The following is a 21490-nucleotide window of genomic DNA, read 5'->3' as shown; positions in this document are numbered from 1 at the left end:
TCACGCGGCTGAGAACTGATTTTGCATGTGTTTACGTCTCTGCACGAGAGTTTCTGTTCATAGGAAACTACTTAATAGTGTTAAGATTTAAAATCTACTATGCAATATGATACGTGTATGAAATACATTTATCTAGAGAAGCAATCATTGTACGTGGTTTTTGTTTGCTATTTATACTTTGTATATACAGAAAATAAAAAGCGAGTTCTATTCACAGATGTTTCACGAGCATCAAAGGACAGATAAACAGAACCTGTTTTTTTGTAGCTGTAGCAATATATAAGATGTAGCAATTGTGAATAAAACGTTAGGAGATAAAAACAATAATGGCAGCCTCGTTTACAAAGAAGTTGTCTGGCGAAACGATTCCTGAAGTCTTGTGTGTTCCATGTCTGCCCTCTTGCTGGGGTAAAGTCTGATAATATTGATTTAAAATTAGGTGAGAAGTTAGAGCAAGTAAATAAATTAAGTAATTTAAAAATAACAAAAATACGCATTTATATGATTGTAACCAAAAAGCTAAGTGTATTTAGCATATACATTCAAAAAGGAAATATGGTAATGTTTTTTTTTTTTTCAATTGTGTTATACTGAGACAAGCAGTTCTTGGTGCACTATAAATTAAAGCTTTGACTTTTTCTTTTTCTAAGATCACTTTGACAAAATTACTGAAAAGTGTTATGTTTTAAACCAATTTTTTCCAGAGCCTTTAACATGCCAAAACAAATGAGAGAAGAAGAGACGACCACAGTATCGCCCAGTATCTGTCTTTTAAATTTCTGCTTCTCATGATGAAGAAATATTTATTCCATTTTCGTTATATATTTTGTACTGTTTGAGTACTTATATTAGACTACTTATTCCTACTATTGGATTATCATGTTAGATTATTAATCTCTCTATTGTTTTCCTAGCTGTGTTAAATTACCATACTATTAATTATTGGTATGCTTTTTTAACTAGCTGAACTAGGTTACCAGATTGTAACAGGAACTGTTATATATTACCGTATTTCCCGGCGTCAAAGACGCTATTTATTTCCCCAGAATAAGTCTAAAAAATTTACCCTGCGTCTTCCAGGCCGAAGGTTACTTTCTTATAAGCCTAAACCAAAGCCTAGCGGAAGCGTTTCGATACTAGACAGTAATACAAGCCCCTTAGTACGACTCTGAATTAATTGTATAAGTTACTTTGTACAAATTAAATAACAAATAAATAAACAAGAATAGGAGGTCACCGTACATATGATGTTGTAATACCGGCACTCTTTTTAACTCCTCAGGCTTAGAATAACGTTATTACTGGTACTAATACAGATATTCTAGTAGTAATATGAGGTACGCACTTTCAAAGGTAGATATCATAAGCATATAGCTTACAAAAAACTAGAAGTGTGCAAGAGGATTTATGTACCATAAGTCACTAAACATCTTGGTAAGATTGGTGGAAGTGCTGTGACCTTATTCTTATGTTTATCATCTTTTTTTTTTTCAAAATTTAGTTATTTGCGCCATCGCCGGGAAATACCGTAGGTTTCAGTGTTTGCCTTCCACCAGGTTTATAGATATTCAACCTTTAAGCTATTTGACATATATTTCAACATACTCTTTGTGTCGGAAATAGTTGTTGAATAACCCTTATCAGTAGCGATCAGTTTTTGATAGCATTGCACTACTTATGCAACGCCAAAATGTAGTTTTGATAATACCCTTCCACCGCACCTTTCACATTTCACGAACTTAATCTAGTTCACTCTGTAACAGTTCTTGTTCATACAATCTGATAATATTAATGTTTCTGCCCGTATTTTAATCGTCCAAATTACCCTGAAAATTTTCGACAGGTTTCGTTGATGTTGGTTAAAGAAACTATAGTGTGGTTGGTATAGTCAGGTAAACTATAGTGTGGTTGGTATAGTCAGGTAAACTATAGTGTGGTTGGTATAGTCAGGTATTATTTTTTACTTTCATTGTTAATATTCTACTAAGAATTACATCGGATGTGGTTGTCAAATTCTTCCTGACTTGCTTGCATATTCAAAATCGTTTCCGCATAAGTGTATCATGAAATTTATCTTCAGATATTTTGCCAGTTGTGTTTATTTTACTCATTTTTTACCATCTTTACTTATGCTATCCGCTTTCAGTTCCTCTGAAAACTAGTTGCCGCTTAGTGTAGTGAGTCGCATGATACAAATATTCCAAATGGCAGTAGTTAACGATCAGTAGAAGAAACTTTCATTTGAAGGACACAAAATGTAGTTGTGATGACAGGATGACAAGTGGGCCTTATACCATTAACTAAAATTTGTGAAATAAGATTTTTTTACGATTTGTCAGACGCAGTTAACAATAATACTATTCTTTCAAAAAATCAAATGAATTTCCACAATTTCCGAATTTTAAATAGCAGTAGAGTATTATTGTAATAAAACATTTTTAGCATAGTTATATAATACAGTTTATCCTCATGCATATATTGATAATAGCTTCCGGAGAATGCAGGGGTGTGTGTGCTTGGATTCTTATTCCATGATAGCTTGTTATAATTTCATTTCCATAACTACGTTGTCAGCTAGACATTTGCAAAAGTATTTTCATAAAAATTGTAGGCAAAAAGAAAAACGTTTTATCCAATCACGCATTGCATATTTTAAACCACGCCCTAATAGTGTCGTACCATTGGTTTAGAAGCGATAGGGAAAAAATTAAAACTTGAATACATACCTAATTTGCACGGTGGTCTATTGTAATTATTTTAATAGCAATTTTCATCGCTAGCAGGAGTAGCTGTTTCTCATTGTGTTAACATTCTCACAGTGAAGTACTTTTCAATAGATTTTCTAAGCACAGCCGGGAAACGGAAAAGCTTAGGACATGAGAGCGAATAGCAGGGTATAATTACGAGCAGAGAGGCGTGGTATCAGCTTCCCTTCTTCAACAAACCACACCAGGTAAAATTAATATTTCCACTGTGGCATGGTTTGAATTGGCAGAATACTATAAGCTCTGTTCTTTATAGCAAGCTATAATTGAAAGTTTCTGCTGTGGATGTAGCATAGGATAGGATAAAACAGTTCAGCATTAGGGCTTGTATCTATTATATGCTCAGACGGTAATTATCATGGTAATCACCTCTCATTTATTTATTTTTTATTCATTTGTTTATCATGAAAAAAAACAAATTTAGACTTCCTTTCAGAAATATTATACACGTGCTAAGCCAGGCGATCCAAATGTATTTTTCACATAAACTATTTATTAACAAAACTACACAAGAGCCAAAACTATCTATGGTACGTCCGTCTTTCTTTTTTTTTCTTTTCTTTATAGAGGACCTTTAGTGCGAAAGAATTGAATTTACAATCTCAATTAACACGTAAAAGTAGCTATTGGATTTTGGTGTTTTCATTTTCTTCACCGTATAACGTTAGCGATGAAAATGGCATTAATATTTCAACGTATGATTCTATATTTCTATCAAATGAAAGTATTGTTTTTGTGACTCAAAAGGGAACAAGAACATGACTGCGGTGTGTAAACAGACAACGCTTATACTATAAACAAGAAATGTGCGTAGGTATTGCTGGTGTCAGAATTATTTTATATAAATATTACATTTAAAGTTTCAATATTGAAGTTTAAAATGTTAATTTAAAACTATATTCATGTCTTCGAATTTTTTGTTTTCAATTTGCCGTCTTTTTTAGCTGATTCTCCCTGCACCAACGACTGGAAAAAACCACTGAGAAACTTTGCAGTCAAATGCTTGTGTGAGGTGGTTATTTAGTGGACGTCATAAGAGCAAGTCAAAATTCGCAATTTGTGCAAAACATTTTGAATGTTACAGTAAGAGATGAGGTACAATACTAAAACAGACCGTTAGAAGACTTTATCAAATGAAAACATTTTATACATAACGTTATTTACTTTAAATGTTCTCGTTTCTGTTTTCCATTGGTTGTAGGAGTTATCTCTAAATAAGACATTCCAACTTTTGAGGCAAATATTTATCTCTAAAATGTCATTTTCTCACTGGTTCTTATGTTTTATATACCAGAGCAAACTGGTTCCGAGTTAATATTGAGTAGTAAGTACATTGTACAAATTTTTAAAGTATTTTCCTTTTAGGTCGAATTACAAATATGATTATTTTATTTATTTTTCTTAAACATAAATCCACCGCAGGTATCAGAACTAGATTTGCAGCGTTATAACCCCTCAGACATACTGCTGAGTCATCGGAAATAATTACATAAAAACAATGCTTTATCTTTATAACTGGCATGGCCAAGCGTGTTAAGGCGTGCGACTCGTAATCTGAGATTAGCGGGTTTGCATTCCCATCGCGCCAAACATGCTTGCCCTTTCAACCGTTATAATGTTACGGTGGGTGGTGATGACTAGCTGCCTTCCCTCTAGGGACGGCTAACACAGATAGCCCTCGAGTAGCTTTGTGCGAAATTCAAAAAACTGCTACGAATATTATTTCTGAGCACAAATGCTGCACATCGTTTTATATTATATTTAAAGTTGTTATTATTAATCAAATTTATACAACCAGCAGTGGCAGTGAGCAGTTATTGTATTTGTTCATAATAGGCACTTAGTATATAAGTTTGTATAATCTATTATAATAGTGCTCAAGTTTCTGAAATTGCGCGCGTGCCTTATTATCTAAATGTACATGCGTTTGCATTTTATTTCAACAGATGTAAACAAAAGCCGAAAGTAAATATGTTTATGAAATTGTTTTGTTTGTTTGTAATTAAGCACAAAATTACACCCAATGTGCTGTTTATACTTTGCTCACCACGAATGTCGAAACGAGGTATCTAACTTTGTAAACCCTAAAACATACCGTTGCGCTACTAGGGCGAAACTTATAAGACCTTTTTGTATAACAACTGATTAAAAGTTTAAACATTTTTAAACGATATTGAAATAGATAAATGATAGTAAATCTGTCACAACTTCTTAGTGTACCATTTAAGGTAAAAATGTAGGTTATAAATTTGTTCAACTTTACAACAAAAATACTGTGCCTAACGATCCAAAGTTAAACGAAATAATATATATACACTATATATTCGTAACATTACTTCTTACAGAGGAAAATTATTAAAGTTTTGTATAGCTATCAATAGATGGCGTAAAGTAATCGAGCATGCGATATCTGGTTGAGCCTTTGAAAAAGTCACTCGTAGTGAAGAAGAGATTATCTTTTGAAAAAGTCATTAGTACTGAAGAAGAGATTATCAGAACTTAGTTTATAGACTATAATTTAGGTATTTAATATTCATTTATATTACTTGTGCCTACGTGTATAAAAGCAACGACTTCTGGTTCACTTGCTGCGTGCTCGGCATTTCCAGGTGGTTTGAACGCTTAACTAGTAATCTGAGGAACATAGATTCGAATCTCCGTCCACCAAACAATCTCTCCCTTTAAGCCGTGCGGTCAATCTCACCATTCGTTCGTAAACTAGTAGCCCATGTGTTGGCGGTGGGTGGAGATGATTAATTGCCTTCCCTCTAGTCTTGCACTGCAGGGACGACTAGTGCAGATAGCTCTCGTGTAGCTTTGTGCGAAAAGTCAAAGGAGTTTTTACAGGAAAATGACAGTATTTTGAAATATCCAGTAAATTTGCGAATGAACAGGTTTATTATTTTAAAATAGTTTACCAGAGTATCTAAACTAACCTTGAGGATTAACATAATTTTTATATTATTGTTGCTTTTGCTGTGATGCTAATATTTAAGAATCAGTTGTTTTAATTTCATATACACTTATTGGCATTTACCAGTTTTCTTTTAAGTCTTCAAATACGATTTGTGGATCATTAGGGTTTTTTTCCCTTAAAGATTTATAGTAGTCATATTGCAGTTGTAACACACTTTGGCATTCCAAAAGATTTTCGTCCATTAAATTGTGGAAAGTAATTATTGATGACAAGAAACCCACTTGGAATAAAAATGTATCTCGGAATAGGGGTATGGCTATTAACATTTTTCTTAATAAAGCAGAGAACAACGTTTCGACCTTCCTAAGTCATCTTCTTTGTTAATCTGAAGATGACCTAGGAAGGTCAAAAGATTGTTCTCTGCTTTATTAATAAAAGTGTTAATTCCCGTACCAGCTGTTCTGAGGAACAAATCACGTACGGATTTCTCTTCTAAAAAAATGTAAAATATAAAAATAAATAAAATTAATCACTCCTGTTTTCGAATCTTAAGATGTATATGTAAGTTTGTTTACTGCTGTTTATAAAGATGTAAAAAGAGATATTTCAACTTAAACCTATGTAAATAGAAAAGAGATAAATTAACCTATAAGTTGATTAACTTTTTTACCATTAAGTGTTAATATTAACACATAACCATGTTCTTGTAAATATGTTTGAAACATAGATGTATAAGATTTTTGTGAAACACTTGAACTCAGTAAAAACTGTTGACCAAATTAAAATATGTTTTTCACTTTTCATTTCACTAAAAAGGCTTTTTTATTCCACAATTTATTTCATACTTAGCCATTCTTAATAGAATTCGATATATTATAGAATATTGGTATAGTATTGATAAAGATGTTTATTCGTACAACGTATGCGAAGCTACGGCGATGTATACTTAAAAAATCTATAATTTATCTAACATTAGGTTTACCTTTTACGGCTGGTTAGGCCTACAAACTGAACGTAAACACCTAAAATTGTCTGTATCCGGCACTGACCAAAGGAACCAACTTTTCTTAACAAAAGAAATTTTCAATGTTTTCCATAAAAGCAAGAATACCAGCACAACTGAACTTTTAAGACAGTAACAGGTTTCTGTACAAAGCCAAACGCCACTCCAATTTCGAGCGGCCCGGCATGGCTAGGTGGATAAGGCGATCGACTCGTAATCCGGGAGTCGCGGGTTCAAATTTCTGTCGCACCAGACATGTTCGTCCTTTCAGCCGTGGGAGCGTTATATTGTGACGATCAATCTGATTATTCGTTGGTAAAAGAGTAGTTCAAGAGCTGGCGGTGGGTGGTGATGACTAGCTGCTTTCCCTCTAGTCTATCACTGCTAAATTAGGGACGGCTAGCGCAGATAGCCTTCGTGTAGCTTTGCGCGAAATTCAAAAACAAACTAATTTAGAGGAAGACCAACATTCACAGAGCTGCGAAAGAAAACTCATTTCCTCGAAAAACAAAACTATGGCGACAAAATATGGCGTATCTTCACATGCATTTGACAGCATAATATAATTTGTAGCAGAAAAAGAGTATAAACCAAAATTTTAAAAGCTTCCAATCATATCTCAAAATTAACAGATGTTTTCACTAGAAAGATGTTCGAGGAAACTGGAATCTCAGCAGTCTCGTTTGATCGCGTAGGTCCAAACCCATGATTTAAGTTCAACGGACTTCTTTTCGTACAGTAGAGGGTCTGTAGAAAAACGTTTGTCAAGATATGAGGTCTAATACTGAACTTGTCGTGCTTCGCAGAAGTTTATTATAATGGAGATCACAATTCCGGGAAATATTACATAATGAAAATCACGATGGAGGACATAATTTTAAACCTAACGTGAAACCTGTAATAATGTTTTATAAACAGTAATAAAGTTCGTTACATTAATAATTTTGGCCACGTTATTTTTATTTCACGTTTGAGAGTTTCGAGCGAATATTTAAATACATTCGCTAATTTATGTCGTGGTTTTGTTTATTTATATGGAACAAATGAGAGTTATCAAGGTTATTGGATCTCTTATTTGGTACATTTAAACTTTGGCAAGTAATATTTGATTCATTGGAGTCAAGCATTTTCAAATGATATATTTTATGCTTTAAAGAATGATGTTATCATATATATATAATTTTCTTTTAAAGCCAGATTTTAATATTACAATAAATGTTAATATTAGTTGAAAACACTTCTTAAATGAAATTTGAAATCTTGTAGAAAATTCAATATACTGATTACAACTAATGAGAATGACAACGTTCAATACAAGATACAAATTTTGTTGTATTCAAAAACATAGCAATTATAGTACTAGATGTACTTCCGCAAGTACCTGAAAGTTTTCTCTTTCAAGAGTAAATGCAACCAAAATTAAGAGTAACAAATATTTTTATTTTTTGCTTTTTACTTTCATCTGTCATGCTGTGTTATAGCCTACAGAGTGCATAATTCTTCAAGTGATTCATGGCTGCATACGTTTTACTGACGTCACAACAGAACAAATTGCACCGTTAAAGGTCCTTTGTGATGTTATTTTATTGTCTACTGACTGACTGACAGTCAACACACCATTGTATACTGGCACTAGTCGTTAAAAAAGGTGACCTTTCTAGGCGGCGATTGATTCGCTTTCAGCAAAATTACAGGTTTCGCAAATTAGGGTAAAATTTCTGAAAACGTATTTGTTTGTTATTTTAATAAGCATAAAAGGTATTCAATGATCTATCTGTGCTAACTGCGAATGTCAAAATTCTATTTTCAGCGTCTCATGTCTCAGACCTACTGTTGAGTCGTCGGATAGGACTTTGAAAAATGAGTGATTTTCTGAGGAATAAGGGTTTCAAATTTTAGCCTTTGAAGATCAGTTCATGCGCATTAAAATTTCAGGTAGCGAAACTACGTGACGCATTAAGTAAATGTCAGGTAAGATCTCTCAAGGTTCAGGTATAGTTGTTTCCCACTTGTTGACCAGAAGTGGCACAACCAGTCAGTAGCAAAGCACCGACCACCGACACAGCTACCTTTAACCAAGTGTTTCCAGAAACACCTATTTGCAGTACTACAGTGTATTCTTAAAGGCCGCTAACGCCAGAGTCCCAAAACATTTATACACTACTATAAGTAATGTAATAAATTAATTTTATGTAATATAATCTTTGAAGACGTACCATCAGTTCTTGTCGTTTCAGTACATAAACCAAAGTGTATTTCGAATCCTAAAATTCCTGTTTATAGTTTGTCTAATTCCATTTGAAACTTAGCATAATGCATTTTCTCATATTTCTTGTAATTTTAAAAATAAAATATATTTATATTTTAGTTCAGTTAAAAAAAGGAATAGTTCGAAAATTTACTCGGTTGCTTTTTTAAGCTAATAACAATTTAGTCGTAACTAATATATCAAATTAAGTTGTTATTCAAAACTTTATTTTTATTTTATAATTTTCGTGTGAATCTACAAAGGGATATATCCTCATAATTGCTCTTAATTTTGAACTGATAACTAGACTATAGAGGGCAGTCATCTATTCAACAGCATCCGCTTCACATCTGGGCTACTCTTTTCTGAATAAATAGTGAAATCTGACCATTACTCTTATAACGCGTCCACGGCTATAAAACATGGAATACGTTTCTGTGGTAACGTATGCAAACTATGAATCGTCATATTTACAGTCAGATCACACTAGGCGGGTTCGAATCTCGGTCGCACCAAACATGCTCGCCGTGGGGAAGTTATAATGTTACGGTCAATCCCACTATTCGTTGGTAAAAGAGTAACCCAAGAGTTGGCGGTGGGTGGTGATGATTAGCTACCTTACCTCTAGTCTTACACTGCTAAATTAGGAACGGCTAGCGCAAATAGCTCTCGAGTAGCTTTGTGCGAAATTCAAACCAAACACAAAAGAAGTAATTTAGAACTGAAATTTAAAGCTATCACTTTAATGGAAATTACTGAATGAATGAATTTTATAGTGATTATAAGATATTGCTGTTGTGAATGTGTATATTCATTAAGTTGTTTTTACACGTATGTTTTTAGTTGTTGATTTAGTCAGTCTTTTCCATGAAGAACATTCGTATATTGAGTTTGTTAAACGATGTAGAACTCATTTCTATATCATTAAATAGAGAATTATAAAAACAACTAAAGACTCACTTTTTTCCTCAAATCAAAGCCAGTTTAAGAACATATTAATTTTAACCTGGAATTTTTTCTAAAAGATACGTTATAGTTTATCATGTAATTTTTCTTCTACAGTTCATTAACTAATATATCATTAAATTAATAGTCAATGTTATAAAGATAAACATATAACTTTAGTTGTCCACAATACAATATATTGTTACCAAACCGAAAGGATATCTTAGATACTCTAACCGAACTTACCCTTAGCATAGTAAAGGATTATTTAACTCTGAGATTTGAAAAGAAAAAAGTACAAATAAACCTACTACCAGTTACTCACTATCTTCTCGAATACCAAGGTCTTCTTAAGCAATTTTAGTAAAAGCTTTGACCATATGTTTGACATACTGTGACTAAAGTTGAATATTCATTATGAATTTTCGTAGCTTAAACGTGTTATAAGTTTGATTTTGCTACATAAACAATATTTACTGCCAATAGTTTGGGTAGTCTGCTAAATAGCTCCGGGTGAGAAGAGTCATTAATTGAAGTCTGTAATCAACTTTAATGCCTTCTCTAAATTCAATCGTTGAGTCTAAAAGCCTCCAGAAAAAACAGAAACACACTTATAAATATTTTTAATTCAGTTGGTGGAATCATTACACCAGCGCCCTGCACGACATCTTCCTGTTTTCCTTTGTTTGCTGCCGCACGTCGATTATTGAATTTATAGCAGATGACGAGTTCCGTCGGTATGGAGCTGTCTGTTCAGGAATACAGCTTTATAAGTGGTCATTCATCACAGAAAACTAACCGCTTGGATGAAACGATTGCAGCAGGGCGGCACCCAGCATGAAGATGCGTCCCGGGAAGTTCGGTTACAGGTTAAACTGGTATCTCAAATCTAACCAGTCAGGTTTGCACAAACCCAATATTTTTAAGTATTACAGAAAAAAAATTAGAGGTCCACGGCTGCTTTTGCTTCGCAGCTGAGGTTGGATAACGTTTGTTAATTACTTCAAGAGCGAGGCGTCCCACAGCTCAAATGTTGAAAAAGATCTCTGTTTTGAATGAATGTAAAGTTACCGCTTGGGGTCAGCAGGACGCCAGGGTGCCTCAAGATACTGTGAGGGTGGCCCAGCACAACTAGAATGTTAAATGACTTATAAAACATGAATACGATCAACAGGGTTGGTTGAAAGATCTGCAAATGGTGACAATTTCACCGAATTTGTTTCCTATAAATATACAGAAAAATAAAATTCTGTGTTAATAAAACGTATAAATAATGATGTATTTGTGAGAATGCGTATAATATACAAGTATTCGTCTTTCCTGCATGGACAAGAAGTCGCTATGGATCTGTGTCCCTGTGTATCGTGCACGTTAGAGTTCTTACAAATAAACGCCGATTTTTGACGTCTTATAAACACCAGGTCTGCCATATAGTATAAAAATAAAGTTTCGAAACCTTTAGTCAAAAGAAGAAGAAAATCTGTGTATACAGTAACAGACCTTTTAGTGTTTATATCACTATAGGGAAATTTATGTGATAGAAAGAACTAACATTGTTAACTAACTATAATAACATATAAAGGAAGAATTACGTTTCAGCAGATTTATGGATAAACAGTTTAAACCTTTGTTTAATATTAAGGAACTACATATGCTAACTAGTTTAATTGAAGCAAAAGTAAGAACAGAAACCTTTGTCTAAGTTAGTTTATGCCATACATAATATCGGTAAGTATTTTATACCTTAATGTGTATCGCAAAGGATACTGTGTCTGTTTGGATGCCCACAACAAATATTTTCTGACTTCCTAACCTTGGGTCGTCATGAAACTCTCAGGGATTCTCGGACGTATCCCAAAAGGTACATTAACTTTGTCAATTTTCCCATTTATACAAGTCTGTAGCTTTTTTCTTTCTTTTTACTGCAGGCATTTTGACGTCCTGCCATGCCCATTAATTCAACACAATAAATACCGTATCTGATGTGCGTATATTTTGTAGTTGAAGTAATAGGTAACAGCATCAACCTTAATTTATCTGAAGTTTAGCGAAACAACAGCGATCTTCCTCTAAACTATATTTGTACTAAAAGGAGCCTTCGTTTCAAATAACATCAGAAGTCTTCGTCTGTGTTAGTATCAAAACACAATTCGTTGTAAAGTTGTGTGAGTAAACATAAACATGAGTAAGTTTTCAAGTCCTGCAACATGTAAAATAAAGTAAACAAAAAAGAGGAAAGTTAAGTAAGGTTAGGTATTTGAATCTTTTCGTGTTCTAACAACTTGTTTCAGATAGCTGTGTATCTGCTCTTCTCGGAAGTCAGATGGAGGTGGAAATGAGTGGAGGCTGATCGTGAGTTTGGTATAACAGAAACGTGAATACAGTGAATATCTAACAATAGAAGGTCACGTACGATATTTTCATAATCACTGCTCATTTGGGTTGTAGGTAGAAAAAAACTTTTTTTTTTTTACAAATAATACACATTACTATTGTTCTTGGCTCTGCGCGAGTATGTATGTGTGAGAGAGAATGTTGTCCTTTTTATCATTATATCGCTCTTGTATAACCGCTTAGTTTTTTACAATGACAATATTTCTATCACGTTTGTTTCACCAAAACAAAAAAAAACTAATAAATATACAAGATGTAGAGCACAAACTTTCTCAGCCAAAAGTTTTTATATGATTTAACATTGATTTTTTATCAATTACTTTTCTATTGTTTTTATATGTAACTTTCAAAGCGTTGGTTGTATATGTTTATATTTGACAAACTAAACTATTTTCTAACCATAAATCGCCAGTTTTGAGTGCTGTAATTTGATTTTAACCACCGTTAGTGAGTAAAAACTGTGTTTATGTACATAACCAAACTGTTGTTGACTTTTTTCTTGAATCGTTTTGAAATTTATTAACTATCTGTTTTATATCGTCATTTGAGGTAGAATAAAGTTGTGTCTGTTTGTCTATATGATATATGAAAACAAATTTCTCTTTGTTTAAGCCCAGAGCTACAGAATGGGTAATCTGTGCAAAGATCGAACATCGAATCTTACCGTTATAAATCCTCAAACTATCTGCTGAGTAACCACAGAGCAGGAGAGCCACAAGAAGGAAGAAAATGAGAGTGCAAAAATTAATTGAAGGAGCGATTACACAATCAAGTTTGTTTGCTTACACGTTATATGGGAAGAAACAGTTCACTTACATAAAACTGAATCAGTCATTTCACAATCGAGTTTTCCTTACGTCTTGTATATATATATATATATATATAAGAAGGAACATTGACATCAAAATTGATTGCTTGAGATGTCATATAAATGAATCTTACTTATGCGTTACATCGTAAAAAACAATGTACAAATTTAAAAATTGTTTGACTGAGTTATTGTACAAACAAGTATTTTTTTGCACATTATATAGGATGAAACAATGTGCACCTACAAAAATTAATTGATTGAGTTATTATACAAGCGAGTCTTGCTTACAAGTTACGTAGAAAGTGTAACGTATTTACTTTTATACATTTATTTTAATATATACTTTTGTTTCAATATGTAACGTATATTACTAAATGTATATTGCACAAGTCCCGCCTGTTCTCTAAATTTGTAGAAGATTTTCGAGAGTAAGAATAAACAATATATGTGTTATGAAAGCTTTGTTTGTTTAGAATTAAGCACAAAGCTACACAATGTGCTGTCTGTACTCTGCTCACCAAAGGTATCGAAACCCGGTTTCTAGTTATGTGAATCCGTAGATATATCGCTGTGCCACAGAGAGGGAGTTACGAAAGCACTAGTGTATATTCTAATATTGTTGCCAAGTGAATTTTCGAAAATCTCGCCTAATGAGTTTTGGGTTTGTTTTGAATTTCGCGCAAAGTTACACGAGGGCTATCTGCGCTAGCCGTCACTAATTTAGCAGTGTACGACTAGAGGAAAAGCAGCTAGTCGTCACTACTCATCGCTTGGGCTACTCTTTTACCAACGAATAGTGGGATTCACCATAACATTACATCCCCCCACGGCTGAAGGATCGGTCATGTTGGTGCGACGGGGATTCGAAAATAATTCTCAGAGTCTTAGATTTGAAATCGTTCTGTAAAAATATAATTCAAAATTATAATTAAATACAATGCCACGAATAAGTGGTGTCCGTGACAAAAAGGATGCTCTTAGAACATTGATTAAAATTTGTAGAAAAAAAAAGTATTTTAACTCTTCCAAAAAAAAAGAAAAAGTTTACGCATAAAGCCACACAATGGGCTATCTGTGCTCTGCCCACCACGGGTATCGAAACCCGGTTTCTAGCGTTTTAAGTCACAGGCTGTGCCACTGGGGTAATAATGTAGATAATCAAATATCACTGTGGAGCAAAATCTGTTCTTCTTTACGAATAGTGAATCATAAGTTCTTGGTACATCTCCAATATTGTTGTTGTAGAAGGTGCAACACAATAGCATCGTTTCATTGATAGTGGTACTATTTCTGCTTCCTTCTTCGAGTGTATGTGTCAATGATTACAGTGTTATCGAACATTTCGAACTCGGTTTAAATGAACAACACCTTCTGTTAGACCTACTCATCTTATTCTTTTATTTCTGCTGTCAGTGTCAATATTTTCGTTTAGTTGATTCTCCACAGCAAATGTTTCTATGCAGCTAAATGCCTGTTGAGGACACACTGAGCCAACTTCTTTCTTACTTTGTTCGGGTGACGTAGACATTTGTATTAGGCTGTTGCATAGAAAATGTCATGTTTTTGAAGGAAAATGTGAAATAAGTGCATCTTTTTGTTGTTTAATTCATTTAATCAAAATTAGTTCCTTTCGGCTCAATACACTTCTGCCAACGAGTTGTGTTATAAATGCCATCTTTAAAGAACTGGATATTCTTTAATGCAATGACGTCTTGGAAGGCGCTTACACTTGACATTCAACTTGCAAATTGTTTCTTTGAAAAAATCTCCAAATGTTTAAAATTGTAATAATATGGAGAAGGAAAATGTAGTGAGTATGATGGACGAGGTAAAGTTTCACACTGATGTTTGTTTATTCTTAATAACGAGAAATCCACTTGAAATAAAAATGTATCTCAGAACAGCTGGTGTGGGTATTAACACTTTTACTAATAAAGCAGAGAACAACGTTTCGACCTTCCTAGGTCATCTTTAGGTTAACAACAAGTCATACCAGCAGTTTTGAGATACGCTGATGTTCGTTTAGGTTTTAAACAGTAAGATCGAACATTGTCATGTGGCTGTATGTATCCACAACATTTGACTGTTGCTGGATGTTTACATTATAACGTTTGATGCATAATTTTAAATTAATATCAGTATTTCTATGTTGTGATTATTTATCCTTGGTTTAAGAATGAATAATAGATTACACCTGTTTACGACCACCAAACTCTGGCCATAAACTTCTTAGGGTGAAGAGCTGGTTTTGGCATATGTGTTGGTGCTTCTTCAAAGTCACACCATTGTCCGATTGTCGTCGTCTGTCGTAAAGAATCCATTTGCCATTTGACATCACAGGTGACAATTCTGTGGAGAAAGGGGTCGCTTTTGTTGCAAGTAAGGAGTGAATAACAAATTTCAACTAGTCTTGTTTGATGATTTTCAGTCACTTCATGAGTTAGCCATTTATCGAGGTTCTTTACCTTACCAATTGCTTCAAGATGTCGAGAAACTCTTAAATAAAAAATATGAAGTTTGTCGGCAAGTTCTCTCACGGTTTGACAGGTATCTGATTCAACTAAGGCCTTCAATTGTTCCTCATTAATTGCTGTATGAGGGCGGTCATAAGACTTGTGTCACCAAAGCAAAATGTCCTAAATTAAAGCTTAGCTGAGCGCTAATTACCTATGCCATCACAAAATGCATGATTGATATTACGAACTACTGTCGTCACACAGTGGCAAAGCTTGAACTCGTTCAAGAAAATTACTCGAATATCAATTTTTATTCATCGTGATGAAAATCAATATAAATATGATTTAGTTTCCGAAATAAAAAAAATAAAGTGAGCTTGAAATGGACCATACAGTATACAATATTATAATATTCTGACAAATTTACGATAATGCTTCTCTTTCAGCCACTAAAAATGGGGTTTCAAATTTGTACATGAAAATCCGACGTTTCATATGCAAACAGCCTGGCACTTGACACCAGGTTATTGTTGAGAGCTCTATTGGAAAGATTTCTCTTTTGAATGAAACATATCCAGAGATGATTAAAATCATTAGTATAAAGTTGAGTTTCTCTCTCGAATGGGGTTGTTGTCAACAGTGTTAATATCTGGAACCTACAACAATATCTTTCACGTAGCACTTACTTCGTTGCATAATATTATCTTCATTGTTCAAACCAGTAACTGTTTGTATTCAGATACATTATTTCACACAGAAAGGATATTTGAAAAATAACATTAAGGGCATAACAAGTTAATCTTAGTTTCATCATTCTAATGAATGTTAGGAGTGTTAGAAACAAAATGAGTTAACAGCTTCTCAAGACTGTTACTCTTCTAAGTAGAGTGCTTACACGTTTAAACTTTGTGTTAAATTCTCGTGGTTGGCACAGTAGACATAGCTCATTGTGCATTTTTATGTTTGGTTTGTTTAAAATTAAAAATTAAGCGCAAACCTACAAAATGGACTATCTGTGCTCTGCCCACCACGGGTATCGAAATCCGGTTTCTAGCGGTATGAGGGAGGCTAAAATTAGATCAGGAGTATCAAAAGTAGAAAGTTATTTCATTAGCAGTCGTTGTGGGCTGCTTGATCTGGTAGACGATGTCAGGGAGGAACCGGATAACATAATCAAAGTTCTTAGTTAAAAAGATACGAATAGAATAATCATTCGAGGCTTTAATTGTACAATCATTAAAATGGAGTTCGGTAGTGAAGGAGACGAGGATTGTTTGAAATGATTCAAGATGGTTTTCGATAACAAATAGTGAAGAAACTAACGCGAGAGTAGGTTTTTGTAAATTTATTGTTAACCCTAATTATAATGTGGCCATTGGATACTTAGGTATGATGTTTTGCTATATAGTAATAAAAATAACTTGCTTTAACTTCAAGATAGGGAAGCAGAAAACGGATAATAGGGAAGATAAAATCTGAAGGGTTTATTGAGGACATAAAGGGGAAAAATCAAGCATGAACACCATACGTTCAAGAAGTTAGAAATTCAGAATTAGTATGGAAGACATAGTCAACTATAGAAATTTTATGGATTTGGTTAAAATACAAACAAGTAAATAAAAAGGACATGTGAGTAATAGCTGTTCAATTAATATTAATTTTTGATTAAAGACAGGCACTTTACACGAGTCATCAACAAACGTGTATAAACCTAGTAATAAACATAGTTAATTAAATATAATTTTCAAACTACAACGTGTCCCAAAATGCATACACCAAAAAGAAAGCTGAATATTATTTATATTATTTGAGATAAGAAAATTAAAAATGAAATACCTTATGAAGGTTTGTAAGTTTTATGTAACTAAAATTTTAAACTTCTACGTGTCTTCCATCATTAGCTATAATCAATCTAGTTCTGCATTCAAATTATGAAAATACATCTTCCAAAACAGCTGTAAAGATGGATAAGACAGCATCACGGATTTAAAGTTTTACTTCCTCAAGATCTCTTGGTTTTTAATAGTACAGAAAAACTATAATCAAGAACTAATACCTTAGGCCCGTCATGGTCAAGTGGTTAAGGTACTCGACTCGTAATCCGAGCGTCGTGGGTTTGAATCCCTGTCACATCAAACATGCTCTCCCTTTTACCTGCGGGGACGTCATAATGTAACAGTCAATCTAACTATTCGTTGGTAAAATGGTAGCCAAAGAGTTGGCGGTGGGTGGTGATGAGTAGCTGTCTTCTCTCTAGTCTTACACTGCTAAATTAAGGACGACTAGCGAAGATAGTTCTCTTGTAGCTTTGCGCGAAATTCAAAACAAACCAAACTAATAACTTACGCTATGTGTGTCTATGAATATAGCTCTGAAAACTGTGTAAAAAAGTTATATTCACATCTTTTTCTCCAGAAGTTAGATGGAGACTGACTAGGTTAATTTTTGCATCTACTGAGTCAAGAAGGTAGTTTGAGTAGTGGCTTATGAAGTCTTTATTGTGTTCAGCAGTCGATATAACAATTGCCTTAATTTTCAATATCATGCCTTAATATTAACCGCCCTGGAACTTGATATTAATATTGGATCTACATAGTTTTATTTACAGACCACTCATATATTCTACAATGACAGCTATGTCATTACAATGGTGGCAGCAGCTGCTACCTTGTTTTAGCTTCCTCCTGGCCTTGTGGTGAATCAACAAATTCCACCAATATGATTTTCATTTGTATCTGAGCTGTCGTTAAATTGATAGTTTCGTTAATGATTTTAGTGGCTACCTGGTTATCTCAGGCGCAGAAGGTTGTTTTTTGTTTAATCTATTCCTTTCTTTTTAGAGTGTACTGTTATACTTATGTAATACGTCTTATGGTTCTTTTAGTTATCAGAAGACAAGCTTATCTTTTTAATACTTCAGAAGAATAAATAAAATTCTTTATACATAAACGTTCACTGTCGTGAACAAAAGAACAAATACTATAAATGGTTTTACAGTTTCCTTTTTCTCTTCTGTGTTTCTACTTTGTTCATAGTGTATTTTATTTTCTTTATATAAAATGTTTTATTAAACATTCTCATCCATAAGGATGTCCAATGGTAAGTTTCTGTCTCGTATTATTTCCAGTACGTTTGAGATTTGTAATTATAGTTTGGTTGGAATTTATTTACCATGGCATAGCGGCTCATAATATGACTCTGAGTTGTTTATGTTTTGGTTTTTTTAAGTACAAATGTTTAGCACATAGCTACGTCATCTTTTCATCGATTTCAGATCTAGTAACAGTTTTGGACTCAGGATGTCAAACCATTTTGATAGATGCATTTAAACACGCCCAAGTTCTCATAAATTAATTTACTCTAACGCTGCCTAAAACAATTTCAATATGAGGATAGAATGGTAGAGATCTTGATGAGTAATAAGATCGAACTGGGTATACGCGCGCCCCATGTTTAGTATTACTGGCGCGCAAAAACATTGCCAATATAAAAGAAAGTAAAAAAGGTCTCACAGATTAATTTACTTTAATCCTCCTTAAAATAATTTCAAACGTTGCGGATATTGAGGATTTCCTCTTGTTGTATATATGCATTTTTATTTCACATATTTTAGTTATATGTTTTTTTTTTGTTATATTTTGTTGTATTCTTGCTGTTTCTGTGTTTGGTATTTTTTTTTTTAAATCGTGATTCAGTCTTTTCAACTGAAGTCGCGCTAATTGGATCATTAATCTTAAAGTTTATCTGGACTAGCTAAAGAGACAAGAGGGAAAGTATTATACGTCCTAGACGTTACACATATGTTTTCTTGGATTAATTAATTTCTAAAATACTCACGATTTAAGTATTATGTCTGTAACAGTTATACCTTTATTTTGAGATACCTTAAAAGTCTGTCAGGTTATAAGCTATCTTATCATTCACATGTGTTGCAGCTAAGTTTTTAAGTGGACTTCTCCACTGCGATACAGTACGTAATTTTCAAGGATTCTGTGTGACTCCTAAGACTATAGAAGCATATATTCTTTATTTCTTATTAACTGCGGGTCTTAACATTTGTTGTTGTTGTTTAATATCACTTTTACATTATTGTTTGTCCGTTCAAGCTCAATATTCATTTTACCCTTTTCATTATTGTAAAGTGTTCTAGTTAGTTGTAACTGTAAGTAAAAAAGTATATATATTTAGATCTGCTATTAGCATTATTTATTTATTTAAATAACTGGGATGAAGCCAGTAATTCTAACCAAAGTATACCTTTGTTTGTATGTGTTTCTGAGTAGCAACGATACAGCTATTTTATTTTGCTATTTCTTCATTTTATTGAAACTTCATATTTTCTTCGCACGACAAGTATTACTGCGCTCAAGATCAGACTGCTATTACTAAAATTTATTTACTTTTACTTGTCGGATCGATAAAGGAAATCTCCATTGCGTTGCGGTTACGCTTTAACTTACTAAAAGATTCTCTGAACAGCAATACGTACAAACTTATATGGATGAAAAGATATTATGTCATAAAAACTTTCACAGAGTATTATAAAGTAGCAATAATTAAATAAATGTTTTCTACAAGGGAATCACATAGGTTTTCGTCACATAAATTTAAGTGGCATTTTTTCTTAAAATGTTGATGTACTAAGAACACAAAGTTCCTTTGTTTGAATGAATGAATACTGTGTTAAGTTTATTTTAAACTGTTTTCCTTCTAGCTACATTTTCATTGCCTCGTCGTATCCTAAGGGTTACTAGTAACGTGATGTAGTATCGATTTCAGGATAGGAGGAGGTAAAAGAGAGAGAGAGTCCTTCTATGTTTTGTTAGACAGAATAAATACACTAATTAGGTCTGTTTAGTAACTATCCTCAGTCCCCGTTCTTTATTTTCATGTAGTCTACTAATCGTTAAAGAAAATATGCTCAGAACTACTGCAGAAACGGGTTGGACGACAAAGCATGTAATAAATTGAAACTGCCAAATTCATTGGCACTGAATATGACAGACGTAGCTGTTGGGCTATGTCCTTATAGCGTCGCTGTTGGTCCAGTGGTAAAGTCCAGAACGAGAATTAGATGTAACTGTAGTAGTAATACTATTAGGTAGAATACAAACATGATAAAGACCACGAAGCGTATTTCGTAAAACAAGGATGTATAATGGTAAAATTGCACTATAATACATATTACTTTATCAAACTGTCACATCTATCTGTATCTATATACCACATTTTTATGATTTATAGTTAAAATGTTTGTACAAGGATAGATTAGCAGCAAGTATCTTTTGTATCTACAGCAATTCAGTTAACACAGAAACTTTACAGCATGTTCACTTCTATGTTAAAACATAAACAGCGAGTTGTATTTAAAAAAAAGACTTCTACAGTAACCGCAAGTTTATAGTATGTACAGCTATATATTAACAGAAATCTTTCAGCAGAATAGGTATGTTTATAAAGTCTAGAATTCTGTATTACTAACGCACTTTTGTGTAGCACATGTATATTTGTTTCTAAAGAGACATAACTTTGCGGTAGACGTAAGTTTATAGCATATAGAGATTTGTACTAATCAGACACTGATGTCTAGTAAATGTAAGCTTGTAACATGTGTAATTTTATATTAATTAAGAAAACACATCTATAATTAGAAGTAAGCTCATAACTTATACAGTTCTGCATTGAACAAAAACTACTATATTTCCCATGTAAGTTAGTAGCATGAATGCAATGTTTCTGTGTAGTTCAGGTAAATTTATAACATGTAAATGTGTATTTCATAAAGACAACTGGATAACATAAATAACAAACGTATTTTCGAACGTCTTAGCACAGGTAATGTGCTAGTGTTTCCAGTTGACTCTTTCCTAAAGGCGTGTGTATATTGTCTCATACACGTTTGCTTTATTAGCATTTCAGTAATCAATTTTTTTTTTTGCTAAATGTATGTT

The 21490-nt window shown here is 33.3% G+C and overlaps 1 protein-coding gene across 1 annotated transcript in view; it reads left to right on the top strand.

Moving 5' to 3' along the window:
• Positions 1–2812: 2812 nt before the first annotated feature.
• Positions 2813–21490, top strand: part of LOC143226011 (homeobox protein aristaless-like) — a 152582-nt gene continuing 133904 nt past the window's right edge. Inside the window, exon 1 of the mRNA XM_076456379.1 lies at positions 2813–2953. The gene's annotated coding sequence lies outside the window, so the exon portion shown is untranslated. The remainder of the gene's footprint in view (positions 2954–21490) is intronic.

Source organism: Tachypleus tridentatus, chromosome 9 (assembly GCF_004210375.1).
Source record: "Tachypleus tridentatus isolate NWPU-2018 chromosome 9, ASM421037v1, whole genome shotgun sequence".
NCBI classification, from domain to species: domain Eukaryota; kingdom Metazoa; phylum Arthropoda; class Merostomata; order Xiphosura; family Limulidae; genus Tachypleus; species Tachypleus tridentatus.
The sequence above is the reverse complement of the archived record's forward strand: the minus strand, read 5'-3'. Positions and strand labels throughout refer to the sequence as shown.